This window comes from Hipposideros armiger, unplaced genomic scaffold (genome assembly GCF_001890085.2).
Source record: "Hipposideros armiger isolate ML-2016 unplaced genomic scaffold, ASM189008v1 scaffold_847, whole genome shotgun sequence".
Lineage (NCBI taxonomy): Eukaryota > Metazoa > Chordata > Mammalia > Chiroptera > Hipposideridae > Hipposideros > Hipposideros armiger.
The window spans coordinates 530872-545846 of record NW_017732197.1 but is presented as its reverse complement, the minus strand read 5'-3'; the positions used below and the strand labels follow the sequence as shown (position 1 = coordinate 545846).

The window sequence follows — 14975 nt, the reverse complement described above, 5'->3', positions numbered from 1 at the left end:
ACATCTGCTTAAATGAAATTTAGTGTATTTAAATTGAATTCCTGTTTAATCCCCACTGGAAAAATGCAATTTGGGTTGGAATGTTGAGGGTAGCGAAGGCAGAAAAGGGCACTGTTTAAAAGTGTACCTGTTTGTGTTTAAATATGATAATTTTACTCTAATGATTGAAGCAGTGGTAAAGAGATAAATGTTAATATTGAAAGTTTGTTATTGAGAAATGGAGAAGTCAGATCTTTGAAGTTCACAGTCTCTTCCATTTACCCTTTTCAACACTATATAAACTCTCAATTTTCAGAAGAAAAAAGGACATGTCAGCTGCAGGAATTGTTAAGAGACAAAAGGGAGAGTATGCAAGCATGATTTGGAAGAGTCAAAGAGAGGGTGCTCTCAGTTATAATACTTTATGAATTCACTCACTTTATTCATTCCCTCATTCATTCTTCATATCTTTATTGAGACCCTACTATGTATTAGGGATACAGTGGTGGACGGAAAGAAATGGGTGCTTGTTCTCTGGGAACTAGAGGAGTTGGGCTTTTGCATAAATAAACCTAAAATTATAATTATGTGGGGTGGCCGGTTAGCTCAGTTGGTTAGAGCGCAGTGCTCATAACACCAAAGTTGCCAGTTCGATCCCTACATGGGCCACTGAGCTCCATCATCAACTAGATTGAAACAAATACTTGACTTGGAGCTGATGGGTCCTGGAAAGAAAGCCCTCCACAACTAGATTGAAACAACTACTTGACTGGGTCCTGGAAAAACACACTGTTCCCCAATAAAATATATTTTTTAAAATTATAATTATAAGCATTTTTAGGAAGAAAAAGCACTTACAAGTTTATAAACTTTAAGCTCATCTGGTCTGAGATGCCAGGAAGGCTTTCCTATGGAAGGAAGAGCTGCATTTAATTCTGAAGGAGTTCATAGATTTTTTTTTTCATAAATCCACAAGGATGTTTATTGCATCATTGTGAAGAGGAGAGCAATGTAATCTGGATATAAAATTCTATTCAATACAGAAATGCCACATATATAATAGAGTAGAACGTCACAAAGGGATATTATGCACCCATTCAAAGAATCAGTCAGACCTTTGCCTGTTGACACTGAGGAATTTCCATTTAGTAATATTGAGCGAGGAAAGGCATATGCATCAAAAAATAGATAGATAAAGAAATAAATACATTTAAGAACCACGGGAATAATACTAGAGAGTGGTTTCCTCAAGGGAAAAAGAGGGGAAGCAGAGTGAAGCTGAGCTTTCCGGGCAGAAGGACTAGCATTTGCAAATGCTCTGAGACAGAAGAGAGCCTGGTGAAACCAATACACTAAAAGGAAGTTGATGGAGCCAAAGCTCAGGAAATGGGGTTGGGGGTTCAGGACAAGGGGAAAAGGAAAGGCCAGGTAAAGCAGAGAAGTAGACAGGCCAGACCATAAAGAATAAGCCATGTTAAGGATTTTGTTACCATTCAGTAAATTATTCATACCTTTGAACTCTCTGTTCTTTCATCACTTAGAGGCTGTATTCCATCACTGGGATGGTCTTTCAGAACAACAAGTATACATTAGAATCTAAGACACTACTCGTATGTCTGGTACAAAGGAATACTCAATACATCCTAGCTCTCTACTTCACTTACTCCTCCCTTGCATCCTGCTTCTCCTATGAAAGGGTATAATCTGGTTCTGTTGTTTTCAACTGTCAGACTCAATGTCCCTCTGTTTTTGAACAAATAAGGTTAAGAAGGTTAATGTCCCCTTTTTATAGCAGAACAAAATAAAATTTATTGATAAAATAATTTAATCCACACACATATTTTAAAAAGTAGTATCATGCCTGTAATACAAATTTATAAAAATACTATTTGTTTTAGTGTATATTCACAGACAACTATACCAGAAAACATAAATTCACCAGATGTTTAATTTACAGATGTCGAGGGAGATTGATGGGTTTTATTGGTAAGTGATGCAGTTCCGTTAGGGCTGTGAGTTATAAAATAAAGAATAATTCTTAACAAATGTCTAAATTAAGCAAAATATATTATAATTGGACTCCAGAAATTTGGTGTATATTAAAACTGAGCAAAATAATTCTTGTATTTGTATATAAAACAGAGAGAAGTTCTAGTCTTAGGCAATTGTTAATGAATTTTTCACCCTCATTACATTTGACAGGGACTGCTGTTTACACAAGACATGGGGTAATTTTCCATCGTGCAGGATGCATTACAGGACATATATCATTCCAGGTCCTTGCCCACCAAATTCCAGTACAGACCAGAGGCCTCAATCATTATAGCATTTTCCAAATGTCTCCTATGGGCTGGTAGCACTTCCATTGAGAACCACTAATCTGATTGGAAGACAAGGCACTGAGAAGGTTAAATTATATCAGCGATCTTCAATAACAGCCCAGAGAAATAATAAAAGGGGTGTTATAAGGTCACATATTTTTGGCAGAGAAGTAGTAAAGGGATTAAGGCTTATGAGTTTTAAGGAGCCCCCACTAGTCAAAACTAGAATTAGACCATATAGGAAGACAGATAGGTCTTGAGTGATGGTTATCCTGGCAGAAAGGAGCAAGGAAGGCACCACAGGCTGGACATGCACTGAGCAAAGGTGAGCGAAAGCATGAAGTGCAAATAGACATGATATGTCTCAGAGACACTGGTACAGAAGTGCAAATTAGACCTTCCAAAAAAGGCAGTGGAATTTGTAAGTGTACTGCTACTTTCTCTCTCTCTCTCTCTCTCTCTCTCTCTCTCTCTCTCTCTCTCTCTCTCTCTCTCTCTCTCTCTCCATTCTCTCTTCTTCTTTTAATTACAGAAGTACAAGTTATATCCCTGACCTCAGCTGACTGCTGTGAAATCCAGTCCAGGTAATGACTGAGTTTGAGGACACCTAGAATGATCACTATTGATGTATTTCTACCTAATTCATACAACATGGAAAAGCAATGGATGTCTATAATTGTGTTAATAATGTTGGTGATAATGACTGTTCCATATTCCCATGATAAAATACCTCTGAAGATGGCTACTCATATTCACCCATAAAAAATGATAAATAGCTAATAACTTTTCAGAAGTTAGGTAAAGTATTTAAAAAGATATTTAAACTGGATGATTTTTCATATGTGTTAACAAATACTGGTAACAAAAGACTAATGGATATATTCTAAATGGAATAATTACATTAATCTCTACTTTAATTCAAATCTTTTATTAGCATCACTTAACATTCTGTCCCTCCACCTAACTGCATAATTATGCATTTCACCAATTAATACTGGCAAGATTTTTACATTTATGAGTGTTATTAAAAATATAAGCAACCTAATATTTTCACATGTTTGATCTTCAGAAGAGAAAGAAAAGAGAAAATGCATTGACGAATGAGTAAAATTGAAGGAGTTTAGCTACTTAAAAATAAAGGACCATGGTTTTCTGCTGTTTTTATCATTTTATTTTTTTACCTCATTCCCTAAAATAATTCATTACAACTATCTAATGTTTTACAGATACTTATAGATTAAAAAATAATTATACAGTATTACACCATAATTTTGAAAGCATGGAGGAAGTACAAAGTATAATGTTTCTCATCCTTCTTAAGGTATTTAGAGATGTAAAAAGAAACGCAGAAAAGCAATTCATCTACATATCTATCTAATAATTTGATTTAATTTACATTTGTTTCCACACCTCTTTTCATAAATGCTTGTAATATCTCTTCAGACTTGAAATGGTATTTAAATTTTTCCATCTTTACACATGTGAACACACACAGACAAGGATTCAGATAAATGATCCCTAGTTATTTCTGCTATGATTTATTAATCTTTCCATCCTCTGCCCCAATCAATGTCTGGTGCAAGGCATTTCCTATAAAAAACTCTCAATAAATATGTGTTGAGTTAATGGCACTTACATAATAGTTTATGTAACAACTTAAGTGTGGCAGATATATGAAATGATTATGAAGTTCATTTCAATAATTTTCACAATAGTCTTACATGAAATGTCAGAAGACTATTAAGCTAATGCGATGATTCATCCAGCAGTAGATTTTGCCAACACTAACAGGAATTTTCCTTCTAACCTCCCTCAAAGTACTTTGGAAAAATGTTTTCGTTAAGCACATCTAGCTTTTTGTTCTTGTTGTTAGATATGACATTCTTTATGTATCAAGGGCTTTGTCTGCCTGGAAGCTATTGCCTTGAAGTGCATTAAAATATGAATATTTCAAAGCACTTGAAAGGACTAGGAACTTAGTCTACAAATAATGACTTTTATCTACAAATAATGACTGAGATCTGACAACTCAATGAAATAGCTCATATTTTTTTAAGAATTTTTGAAGGAACACATGTTTCTTAAAAGCAATATAAACAAGTAGACAAAAAAGTCACCAAGAATATTATGTCCTTCTTTCCCGATAAACTGTAGTTGCTTCCTTTCTTCTATATTTATGTACTTTTTATTTTTATCTGTATTTTCATGCATATGTATATTACTCTCTGTATTATTATATTTCATATATATTTTATCTTCTCAATTAAATTATAAGTACTTTTAGGGCAAGAAAAAAAAATACCTGATACTGCTTTTGAATCCCTTTGGGTACTTGAACTCAATATGGGAAGTAAATCGAGATCTGTTGAATGTAATTTAACTTGTCCACCAGTTTGTTCTTGGACATCAGACTAAATTTTGTAGAACGGGATGCTCTGAAGATTGAGTTGTATTTCATCAATAAATATTCTCTTGGGAGTGTCTTAATCGTGAGTACAATCTTCTCACTTATCTAGTTAGTTATGTGTTAAGTATTCATTGTAAAATTCTAATTTTGGTTCCTGTTTTTAATATAACCTATCTGTTTAAAAAAAAATAGAGTTGAGAATTTACTAGGCTCATTTTCAGGTAGAAAGACTGAGGTTTATGTCTCCCTGTCCACACCATCTGGACCTTGTCCGGTACCCTCTATTCTTTCTATCCTCCCATATTTCCCTCCACACTCTGAGTGCCTATCTACAGAGATCCTTAACATCTTAAAAGTAACCTTTCATGTGACCCTTTTCCTGCCTCTTCTTACTTTTCACTTACAGGGCTAATTTACTCTTTCCTTCCCTTCACTGATAACTTTTAGTGGCTTAAACTCCGGTTATGTCTTAACTTCCACATCCAATCTGACCCCAAATCATATTGATTTTCAATCTCATTGGCTCTCAAATTGGTCTCCTTTCCATTTTCACTACTCTCATCCTTGACACCATTTTTCATATCACAGCTGGGCCTAACTGCTCCTTCTGACTTCCTAGAATTTATATTGAAGGTCCCAACTGTTAGTTGAGTCATCATATCACCATCAGTAGCTATTAATACATGTTCATGCTCTTTATCTTGCAGTCATGGCTTTTCACAGCCTGACCGCCAGTATAATAATAGAGGCTACTTGTTGTTTTACCATATATCAGGTGCTGTGATAAGGGTTTTAAACATGAACTATTTCTAATGCATAATTCTCATAACAACTTTAGATAGTAAATAATACTGACCACATTCTGTAGGTGAGAAAATAACTCTAAACTTTATTCCTAAACTTACCTTCCAACACAGCCATGCCTCGCCTATGGCCAAATCTGGCAATTGATTTGTATGGTCCTGAAACTTCCTCATGTCTAGCCTTTTCTGTGCCCTTTCAGCATCTAGTCGTATGTCAAGTCTGCTCATCAGTCAGGACTCAATTCAAATTCCAACAGTTTTGTGAAGTTCTGTCAGCATTCCCCAATTATCTAAGCAGTTAATCATTTCTTCCTTTTACCTCCTAAACTACTTAAGCCTTTTCCACTTGAAGTTCCTTACACTGCATTGTACTATTAGCTTCCTTTCCTGTTATGTGTCCTCTCCCCTCACCTGGCTTGTAGGTTCCTTGAGAAGTCAGGTCAATTCTATATATTCTTTTATGCCACTAAAAGTGGAAAGCCCTTAGCATAGTGCCTTTAATGAATTTTCCCTCTTCACAACATTTTCCTCTCTTTTATTTGCTTTGAATACTTAATACTCTAGTAGATATCCTTTGCGATTTCACTTAATGTATGTATAAATGACTATCATAATAAAATTAGGGTTCCCATGGGCCCATTTTCATTTGAGTCTAAATATTTTTGCTATTTTTTAAAATAAGTGTATATTGATGAATGCAGTCTCAAAATGTTCATGAATATTGCTCCTTCAAGCAATGTCCAGAATTATAGTTGAACACCATAAAAGTACTAGCAAATGAAGTACCACACATAGAACACGAATTGAGTGAGTCAGACAACTGCATGTCAAAAATAAAGACCAGAGTTGCAAAAATAATAAAAGGTGAGACATGGAAATTAGCAGGAACAGAAGAAAAAAAGTCAAATATGTAAAGCACAACAATTCTCTATATGCCGTTGAAGAAAAGGAACTATATACAGAACACAGGTGCCACGATGTGGAAGCTGTCCTGGAACTTGCTTTTACTTTCTGCTTTTGGCCTTTGATCTGTTTTATCAATTAGAATATGTAAATTTCATTCTCCTGTCTCCTCATCAGTCAGGACCTAACTCAAATCCCAACAGTTTAGCACTTTCCCCAAGAGTTTTATTCAGAGCGAAATAGCCATAGAAGTCATTTTTAAGGTCAATTCCATTTTATGATAATTTACATATCAGGCTGGAAGCTTAAAATATGCCTATTATTACCCTGAGTTTCATTCTTCCAGTACTAGGCTGCGTTTTTAACATTTGCTGCAAATGACTGTTTCTTGAGGGCTATATGGTTATACAATCATTAGAAACACTAATAACAGATTTACTGAGATGTAGACAAGGAAACAAAAATGAATGTTACTAATTGTTGTAATTATTTTATATTAAAAACAAACTATAAAATAATGTCTCTAATTCCATGACATTGCTTCATAGCATCCCACCTAAAGTGACCTGCTTATCACGCAGGTATCCGTATTTAGAACTGTGTCTTTTCATTCCAAGTCAGTAGTAACCAGGATCGTTCAAAGTCGGCACGAAATCTTTGATGACAGTTATAAAAGTTCTTCTTTCATATAAAAAGGTAAACGCAGGAGCACTTTTTTCCCTCCATCTTTCCACTTCCTGGTCTTTTCCAAGCCTAGAGACACTGGCAGTTGGGTAGAGGTTGGACTGCATTGCTGGCTGCCGATTGAAGTGATCAGCTGTGGGCTGAATCTGCCCCAGTTTCTTGAGGGTGGTACAGCCCAGGCCCTCACCCTGCGGCCCCTCGGCCTCCCCTCCGTGCATTCCAGAACTAAGGAAGGGCGGGGGGATGGGAGCACAGCCTCGCTCCGCGGAGGTCCACCCTCTTCCCAGGTGAGCGCCAGCGTCCTCCTGGGCCTCTTGCTCGCCCAGGTCCAGATGTGGGGACTTGTAATTGCTGGGTACTCTCGAGGGCGGACAGGAAAGGAAAGCTTTATACTTTGCAGGTAGAGGGCTGGGTTTTGAGTTCAGACAGGTTCCGAGGCACTTTCTTGCTGCACAGGGTTAGGTGTGACATGACTTTGGACTTGTTGCAACTAGTCCCTACACCCGCCCTCACGCAGCTCTGCACCTAGCCCCAGGGGGGTGCGGTGCGGGCTGGAATTGGCTTCCCGCCACAGACCTGACGCTCGGCAGGTAACTCCTCTGCCCTCCCTCGTGCTCGCAGCTTCCTGGGAGGCAAACCTTCCGCTGCCGGCGCGGCCGCGCGCGGCTCAGAGTGCTCCTGGACGTAAGTGGGGTTCCCGGCTTCCCAACAGGTCTCGGCGGGCGCGAGATGGGCTGCGGCAGGGCACGGGACTGCGCCCACCTTGGGCCGGCCAGGCAGAGGGGAGGGAATTGTGACCTCCTTTGGCGAGCGCGTCCGGGATCAGAAATTCACCCGGGTTCGGTTTCCTCTGCCTAGTCTACTTTTCTTTCATTATTGCGTACGTGAGAGGGAGTTGGAAAGTTTGAAAAGTTAAGTCTCAGGCGGGGTTGGTTCAGGTTTCCCCAGGGACGGGCGCCGCCCACCATCAACGTTGGATTTGCTTCCTTTTTCCTGCAGGAGTCCGTGGAGGAAGCAGTAGAGAGGGGCTGGGAAGAGCCGTGTGGGAGGAAGTCAAGGGTGGAAGTGGAGGGGCCTGTGTGTGTGTGTGTATGGGGGGTGGGGTGGGAAATACCGGGGAAAGGCGAGGTCAGGCTGCCCGAGGGGCTCGGATGTTCTTTAGATCTGTGAGGAGCCGGAGTGGAAAAGGAAGACAGAGTCTTCCTTGACAAAAATCTCTTTTTCTTCCCTTAATTTTTATCTAATCCCGCTTCTGCCTCCCGATTAGTGGAGAGAAAGCTTTTCAAACTTGAGTTGAGCTGAGTTTGGGTGCTTGTCTTTGATTAGCTTGCCAGGTGATTCTTGTATATACTTGATCAGTTTGAGAACCACTGCTCTAGGTTATGGAGGCCTTAAAAGGAGAGTGGGACTAGAGGACATTGCTCCTGGAAGGGTACTCTGGGGACTGTAGGCCTGTTTTTTTGTCTTGCTGGGAGAATTATTACCTATGTAAGGTAGGTGAGAAGGCAGGTAATGTGCCTGTGGTAGTTGTTGAAATCATGGATATGTAAAGAGACAATTGTGCTTTATCGGGCGGAGTCTAGAAGTTATGGGAACACAGACTAGCAGGTTGCTTATGTACAGTGATGAGGTTATAAGTTATAAGGTCTCTGACCAGGCAGTGGAAATGAGAACTAAGGAGGCTAGAACACTAAGAAAAGCAATGTAGGTGGCAAGCAGTCAAGATTAAACTGTGATGTCCAACATCTCATTCCAAATTCCCACTTGCTAGACATTTTGCCAGGTTACTAGCAGGCACCTAATCTCTCTCCCTTTGTCATCCCCTACAAATGCAAGAGCCCCAGGGAAATCCATGACTGAGGCTAAATCAGTCCTGACAAGCAAATGGACAATGATGAAAGGGGCTTACGGAAGAGAAAGCTGGGCTTTTTGGTTTTGAAAATAAGTAAAGGATAAGAATGGTGTGAAACAGGATGAATGGGGATGGGGTGGGTCTTTGTTTTGTTTGCTTTCTCCCTGTCTTCCTGCAGTTCCCAGAATGATAGAAGTCCCCACACTTTGCAGTTCCGAATTCCACCCCCCTTGCTTTTGGGCTTAATAGGTGGCGTACACACCTATTAAGAGTGCTGACTGCACCCTGCAGAGCCTGCCTGAGGGGCTGGGTGGATCCTGACTTTTCAGTTGGCGCATTCTAGACTGCAGATGCTCAGGATTTATTGTGGGAAGCATCACCAACTGAACAGTTGCTGAAAGGGATTGCATAGATGCAGACAAACCACACCTGTGGTGCTGACTCAGCGATGTCTCCTGTGATTACTCTCTGGAGATTATTACTTTAACTGAGCAAAGTTTTTTGAGATGGGTTAATTAATTTTATTTTTATTATATCCCCTCTTGGTAGCTTAGCCCTTCACAATTTACAGTGGAAGTTCATACATATTTTCTTGACCATGATTTACTGGTCCTGCAACAATTTACCTACCTGTTTCCCATTCAGTTAAATTATACAGTGTTGAGGTTCCAAGATGTAACATTGTACAATACTTTAAAGTCTGCAGAATCTTATGGTAAAAATGTTACCCCAGGAAAGCAGGCCTTCTTTAACATAAATCTGGTTGGAGGAGACCCTTTTGGAAAGCTTCCACTTAGCTAAATTTAACTAATTATTGGTAAAATTACAAGTTGGCCTTGTCTACCTAGTTAGGTAAGGTTGCATGTCTATCTTTCTATAACTTGCACAATTCAGAGTCTGTTAAACACAATGTTACTGTTAATTTTGAAGTGTGTTTTTCTTCATTTAATTATTTCTAATCTGGAAATGAAATACATTTTAGAACTTTTTTGGGTTGGTGAATTTGTCATTTGAAAATCAGAATATTTTCCCCCTCAACTCCCTTCATGGAAATACAGTTCTAAATGATGGTTATGGATTTTTAAGGATACCATTTTATACAACAGATTAAATTTTATACAAATAAGACGTAAGCTCCATCAAGAATTAAACCCACCAAGATTTCTCTGAGAAAATGTGCTGGAGCCCTTAGGTAGTGCTTCCCTCCTGTGGAGGTGGCCGGTTTTAATGTGTCTGTCCCAGCCCACAAAGATGGAGAAGGGTTCCCAGAGGGATTGGCACTGCCAGTTGTTGGAGACTTAGTACTGTGGGCAGCTGACACAGGAGCTGGGAAAATGGTGGGATCCAGTCAAAAGGGTATGTGTAGGGGTGGAGTAGGAGAAGGTTGTATTGTGAAGGAGAGTTTATTAAGGAGACAGGTGGCTACCTTATATGAGTACAAGAGGCAGGGGTGGGGGATGAGGGAGGCAAAATATGTTTTCAGCAGCTATGATGCTATAAGGAAGATGAGCCTAGGCTGGAGAGGTGATTCAAATATAAAGACTATTCACCCATTGGGCATGTCTCTGTTGAGAAGTGCTTGAATCACATGATCATGAATGAAATGTTTTGAGGAACCTTCTCTGGGGACATCTAATTACTACCCTGTTTGTATTTTATTTTATTTTCACACCGTCGTTAGCAGTGTGGCCAGATATCCCCTAAAGGCACATGACATTTATCTTTTGAGGTATGTAATGTATTGAGTAATTTGTAGAGTGCACCAATCCTTGAGGAAAGTAAAATAGCAATGCTCAACCTCTTGACTACTGGCACAGGAGCAGGTGTAATCTCCATGATACTGGTAGTGGCCCATTTTAAAGAGTTTCTATAAAAGCTATGCAGTCAAGATATCTAAAGGTTACAACAGTGCTCTTGTTCTCTATCCAATCATTAAACACACACGTATTGGCCATTATGCACCAAGTGATGTGTTCCAGTCTGGGACTATTCCTGGATCACACACTCTTAGGTACCTAATAATCATTCGATTGTAAGTACTAACAGAAGTGAACAGATTGGGTCCATATACGTAGTATTTTCTTCATATTCTCTGAAGGTCACATCAGATATTGTATATGTTCACTAATCATTTGGGAAATTGAACATTAGCAGACCTGAGTTAGTTGTGATTTTGGACAAATTACTTCAATTGTATTGGTCTCTCAGGTTTTTTACTGGCATTGTGAAGAGTTTGGAGTACATGATTACTAGCGTGTCTCATTCTGCTCTGAAATTCTCTGATCACTTCTTATCGAGGGTACCATAAAATAATGTTTAAGAAATATCTCTGGGAAGCTCATTATTTCTACTTCTATTGTCAAATTCTCATTTCAAAGAGTTTTAGTTCTCTGTTTGTCATCAGATTGCTTCTCTGATTACATAAGCTTTACTCACTTGGGTAAGAAAAGGCAGTTTTCAAAGCACTAAAAGGTGGCATCTTCCACCTCAATGGCTGTAATAGAATTACTCAACACGGGCTGCTTGTCTGGGCTGTCATTTGTATACATGCACAAGCAATGATGTCTTTAATTCTGAACAGCACCTTTCTCCATATACTTAGTCTCATTTGACTCATTTAACATCTGTTCGCTGATGTTTTAAAAAATTGTGTTTTTCTCAAATTTAACTTCTGAATGATGTGTTCGAGAAGAGCAACATAAAGCAAGTTGTTTTTGGAGTAGGGAGCTATTGACACTGTTCCCAGTGATTTCATTTTTTCATTGAAACCTTTTACTTTTTCTTTTTTTTTATCTTTTATTGTCCCTTTATTCTTTTTGTCCAATCTTATCTTTTCTGGCCTTTTTTTTTTGGTCCCTTCTTGTTCCTTGTCTTCTCTTTCCTTCCTTTCTTTCTCTGTGCTTCTCTTCCCTTTTTTCTTTGCCTTTGTCTGGCTTTCCAGTTCTTTAATCATCTCTTCTCATACTCCCTCTTGTCTTCTTTCTCTACCCCACCTTTCTTTTTTTTTTTCCTTCCCTCCCATTCCCTGCTTCTACTTATTTGTCTATTTCTCCATCTGTTCACCTGTTTGTGTATTTATATTTCTTTATTTCTATCTGTTATCTCTAGCAGTACAGTTCTCTACTTTGGCAAATTATATGTTTCTAAAAATCTATAAAAGTCAAATTATATGACAATCAAATAACATTATAAGGGGGGATTCTATTCTCTAATAGCTAAATATATTATAAATAAAATTTCTAATTATACTTTGAGTGATAAATACAATATTTAACAATACTTTTCTAGCATTTTGTACATTTAAAAAAAGTGTGTTGTTTTCCTTCACAGTGGAAAATGTGTACAATGATCTTCCTATTAAAACTAAAGATATGCTTCTTTTGGCATGCCCAGTGACTTTCATCTTCGATTCAGTTATATTCAATTTATTACATAAGCATTTTATCACTAACATCAAGACTTTCACTTTTCCATTTTCCAAAAACTTATAAGTTCAAGTTTCAATAAAATATTCAAATAAGACTGCAAAGTAAGAGTGCAAAAAGGAGGATAATGATGTTATTGGAACTATATTGACATGCTGATAGCCTCGCTGTGCAGTTTGTTGAAACATATGTTAATTGATGGATTAAAGACTGGATTTATCACAGGAAAGGTACATTGGATGTCAACGTCTAATGCAGAAATATTCAAAGGTCAAAAGAACTATGTAGGGGACCACTTATACATATAATTGGACCTTTCTTTAAAAATAAATCTCAGTAGGAATATGATACTACAGACCATTAAAATTACAACCTAGGTCTAAAATTCCTGTGTTTATTAATGTCAGGCAAAAAGCATCAGTCTATATACATTGACAGTAATGTAGAAAGTGCTTAATTGTAAAAGCGTTTATTTGTGCAATAATACACTCAGACCTAATAGTGTTATTCTCTGAGAAATCAGTCACATCTGGGTGGAGCATATTCCAAGCCTTGATTCAGAGCCCTGTTATGAAGATAGGGTCTTCAAACTGCTTTAAATTTCATATTTTGTTTGTAGAGATTTACTGCCATTTAGCAGGTTAAGTCTTGTAGAAGAGTTAGAACAAGAAATCTTAAAGGAAAAGATCATGAAGTCTCTTCAAGGCCATTGGATTCAAAATGTGAGTCCCCAGAAAGCTGGGACAGGAGCCCATGAGCATCTTAAATAGATGTGTCCATGTATCACATGTAGAGTAAATGACTTGATAAAATCATTCATTATTTGAGTTAAGGAAACTTATCTTTGATTTTAATATCACAACATAGCGCTATCATTATTTGGAGGAGGCCACAAATAGTTCAAGTTATTTTGTATACATTTAATGTGAGTAATTTTTTTTGGGGGGGGTATAGAAGATGGTTAAAACTGAAGCAAAGAGAAGATAGTTTTAGGTAATATAATGAATGATAACAGAAGAGTGCCAAGATTTTCCACTTAAAATTTTTGGTGTTCTAGGATTTGCTAAATACTAGCCACATTTTGGTGATGGAGGGGGGGAGAAGCTAAGTTGCGAGATTAAGAGAGGAGTCCTGCCTTTGAAATCAGTTAGCACTCAACAGCAAAGGAGTAGAAAGAACAAGATCTACACACCTGTGTGTGCGTGCGCGCGCGTGCGCGCGCGCACACACACACATACACACAGTAAATTGCACAGAACAGAAAGTCCCCAGTGATGGTCATGATACCATGTGGCCATGCCATTCCCCTGTCCTTTACTGCTGCACTGACACCGACCTTAAGGACAAATGAAAGTCAAACAAAGGAGTTGCTAAGTGCATTTTATGGTTCAGGTCTGGTTTAGGCAACTGTGACTAGAGCTTTATAAACATCAGCTTTGTCTCAGTACTTAGCCTCCCAGATTAGAAGCACTGTCAGGGGAATTAAGCACAATTGTAAAGAGAAAGGTCCCTTGAAGGGAACCCAAGTTATTGTTCACATGTAATCCGTAATACCCTCACATCCATCTATACAAATCCAGCAGCACTTTAGACATTTAAAGATGTATTTATTTATACCCTATTGATTAATTTCCATGTGTGCAGATGCTATATAAAACAGTGAGAGGAGCCAATGAGGAGGATTATTTAGAAAACAATAAAAGGTTTGAACTAGTATGGGGTTGTTTTCCAATCAGACATTTTTGGAGACTTCCAGGGGAAATAAAAAATGAATTATTTCAACTGTGATATAGCTAGCTAAGCAGGCTTGATTAAAAGTGAATCCTAAGGGAAAAGACTAATAAAGGATTGCCAGACATTGGGATTATTTTAGATGTTTTGTTATATATGTGGCTTTTTACATAAATTAAAATTAAATATTTTCAGGCTGGATATATTATTACATTTAATATTTTCTGGCATTTTAACTAAATAAATTTGTGTCCACTTGGACAATTTCCACAGCAATATTACTGTTTTTAAACCTCTACTTTTTAACAGTCCAAGAATGCTTTTTGGCCCCTAAATATTTATTCTTTGACTTTTGACAGCTGTTACCAACACACCTAAGCAAAATACATTTTCTTAAGGCATTTTACTTGCCTTAGGTTAATGATGAGGCATACAGATGAAGCATACTGTTTTGTTAAATGTATTTGGAAAGTCACTTAAATAGTTCATATCGGAGCACATATTTATTATGTTTTCCCATAGCACCTGCCCCTCTGTAAATGTCAGTGTACCAAGGCTGTCTTTTTATTGTCTTAAATAGACTCAAAAGGTGGGATAAGAGTTCATATGACACATATTCAACATTTCACTCCATGGGGCCCCTGTTGCCTGTAGTGCTTTTCTTTAAATATATCAAGTCTTTGTTATAAATTATACTAAGGTTTGGGAACTGGGCTTGAAAGATCCTGACCCCTCCTTGCTGTGGTAATCAGGGAACTATGTATAGGTGTTGTGAAGTGGGGAGGAGAGGTAAGGCAAACAAGTGAGGGGATGGATGGATGGATGGATGGATGGAAAAATAGTTATTTCTCCTTTATGTCTGCACAGTGA

The 14975-nt window shown here is 38.0% G+C and overlaps 1 protein-coding gene across 6 annotated transcripts in view; it reads left to right on the top strand.

Moving 5' to 3' along the window:
• The first annotated feature begins 6940 nt into the window (after window positions 1-6940).
• The window catches only part of SACK1B (scaffolding CK1 anchoring protein B), an 84397-nt gene continuing 76362 nt past the window's right edge, over window positions 6941-14975 (top strand). The window contains exon 1 of one of the 6 annotated variants that reach the window (XM_019629385.1): window positions 6941-7384. The gene's annotated coding sequence lies outside the window, so the exon portion shown is untranslated. The other 5 variants (XM_019629384.1, XM_019629387.1, XM_019629389.1 and 2 more) reach the window with 5 other exon arrangements.